The sequence below is a fragment of the Otolemur garnettii genome, unplaced genomic scaffold, assembly GCF_000181295.1.
Source record: "Otolemur garnettii isolate 467f Iridium unplaced genomic scaffold, OtoGar3 scaffold00001, whole genome shotgun sequence".
NCBI classification, from domain to species: Eukaryota; Metazoa; Chordata; class Mammalia; order Primates; family Galagidae; genus Otolemur; species Otolemur garnettii.
Window position 1 is genome coordinate 15,638,639 of NW_003852396.1, and position 2,814 is coordinate 15,641,452.

Consider the following 2,814-nt stretch of genomic DNA (forward strand, 5'->3'; position numbering starts at 1 on the left):
AGTTTCCCTCTAAGAAAATTTAAAAGCCACTTATCTGTGTCTAGTAAATGTCAATATATTGTATTTTTATTTTCATTCAGATTAATGTATTTCCTGGGTTGGGTTTCTTCTTTAAAAGCATGTCGTTTAGTTTCAAAATATTCAGGTATCTTTCTGTTATTGATGTCCAATTTCTTTCTCTTTTTGTCAGAGAATATAATTTGTATTTATTATGTCTTATTCCATGGCCCAGTACATTGTCTCTACTGGAAATGTTCTAAAGGCACAGGAAAATAACAGATATTATGTTGGTGTTTGGTGGACTGTTCTATAAATGCCAATTAAGTCACGACGGCTGACAGAGTTTTTCAAATCTTCTATATTCTTACTTTCTATTTACGTGTTTAACAATTACTGAAGATATGAAAAATGAGCGACTATTTTTGTGGATTAGTTATTTCTCCTTGCAGTTCTAGCAGTGTTTTTCTCGAGTATTTGGAGGTTTTGTTGTTAGGCACAAAACATCTAGAATTGTCATTTCCTCTTCATCACCAACTACCTCAGTCCTTAACCCTGGTGATTTTCTCAGCTCCATTTGCTCCTTCCTGAACTTTACGTAATTACGCGGTATTTTGACATCTGTTATAAATTCTAAGTTGTTAATATGTTTGCTTTAAGTAAATGATTATCTTTTAAAGAGATCTGACAACAACAAAAAAACATTCTTAGAGTTATCTGGATATTTATCAGATTTCCACTTTGTATTATTTATATGTGCTTGACATTTTAAAACATTTACTACATATGGTTATGTATTTTCAGCCTCTGTACGTTTCAAAAAGTCTTTATTTTCCCCTTGTTCTTTGAAAGATAATTTTCACTGCACAGAATTCCAGCAGGACAGATGTTCCCACTTTCACTCTGCTGACGATGCCGCTCCACTATTTTATGTCTTCCGTTGTTTTCAATGAGAAGGTTCTTATCATTTTTATTTTGGTTCCTCTGTATACAGTAAATAGCTCCTCTGTATGTAGTATGCTCTGGATGCTATTAAGATTTTCTTTTTTTTTTTTTTTGGTTCATTTAAAGAAATTTGATTAAGATAAGCTTTGATGTGGTTTTCTTCACGGTTTTTGACCTTAGGTTTCATTGAGTTCTTGATCTGCAAGTTTATAATTTTCATTAAACTTGGAAAAAACTGTTAGCCATTATATCGCAAAGCATTTTTTCCATACTCTGCTCCCCACACCCATCTCATCTCCAGTGATACGTCTGTCAGGCTGCTTGGAGATCACCCATAGCTTCACAGATATTTTTTCCCTATGATGTTTCACTCTAAATAGTTTGGGATGGTGTCTACAGCTATGTCTTCAAGTTCTATAATTTTTTCTTTTGCTATCTAAACTGCTGTTAATCTCACCCAGCATATCTTCTTTAAATACATTGTTCTTTTCATCTCTTACAAGTTATTTTCTGGCCTTTTTTGTATCTTCTATGTCTTACCGTGCTCAATGTGGCCTCTCCATTCTCCATCATAAGACATAATAGTTGTAACACCCTTTTGTATTCATTCTATTATTGGTGTCACTTTGGGTCTGTTCCTTTTCTGTTCTTTCCCTTCCCTCTTTACAGGTTATATTTTCTGCCTTTTTGTATGCTTGGTGATTCTTGATTGGATGCCAAACATTTTTAATTTTACCTTCTTGCATGCTGAATATTTCTGTTATTCCTATAAATATTTTCGTACTTTGTTCTAAGAGTTAGCTATTTGGAAACAGACTTTTGAAGTTGCCTAGAAGTTTCAATAGGTGAGATCAGCCTTTAGTTGAGGGTTAATTTGTTCCCTTATGGGTCTGTACTTCTGTGACTACTCTAGTCGGTACACTCTGAACTGTGAAATTTCCTCCTGCAGTAGCAGGAACATTAACTGCTCACCCCCACTCACTACCTTGCATGAACTTCCATGATTCCTCCCGCTGCTCCTTTCAGGGGGTTATTTCTCCACCCTTAGTAATTCCCCATGCATGCACCAAGTACCCAGCTTAAATCCTCTGTAGACCTAAAGCCTTTTTTTTTCTGTGCAGCTCTCTACTTTTTTATATTTTTCCCAATGACCTTCACCCACTTTGGCCTCTCTGGACTCCTAACTCTATTTCCTCAATTCAGGGAAATCTTGGGGCTCTGCCTTAGTTCTTTCCCCCTGAGCTGCAATCTAGAATCTCTGCAAGCATCAGTTAGGCCAATCACAGGAGTCATTTCATTTGTTTCCTTTCTTTGAGGATTGCCGACTTTCACTGCTTAATGACCAGTGTCTGAAGACTACTATTTCATATATATTGTCAGATGTTTTGGTTGTTTCAGGTGAGATGGTAAATCTATTTCCTGTTCTTTTTTGTAGGCTGAAAGTAAACAACAAAACCATTTTTGGAGTCAAGGTTTTTTATTTCAATGTTATATGATTAGTTTTAAGGGAAGAAAGTAGAGGTGCTACTTCAACTTAAATTTTCAACTCTTGGAGATCTGATTTTAAATTCTGGTACTGTCTCTTTGGGTAAATTACCAGCCTCCTTAATTTCTACTTCCCTAACTGGTAAAATAAACTAATAACACCGCCTCATGGGGTATGCAAATTGAATGTGACTATTCATAGTCTATATATATCAGAGACACATCTCTTAGATTTTAATTTGCTTCTTTTTCTCCTAAAAAATATGAATATCTGAAGAAACTATTTGTTACAGGTCTGCAAATATTGATAAGAGTGACCGATAAGTGACTCTTCCCTTCTCTCTAATGTCTAAGGTCCTATTACAGAAAGACTAATTTTTTTTTTTT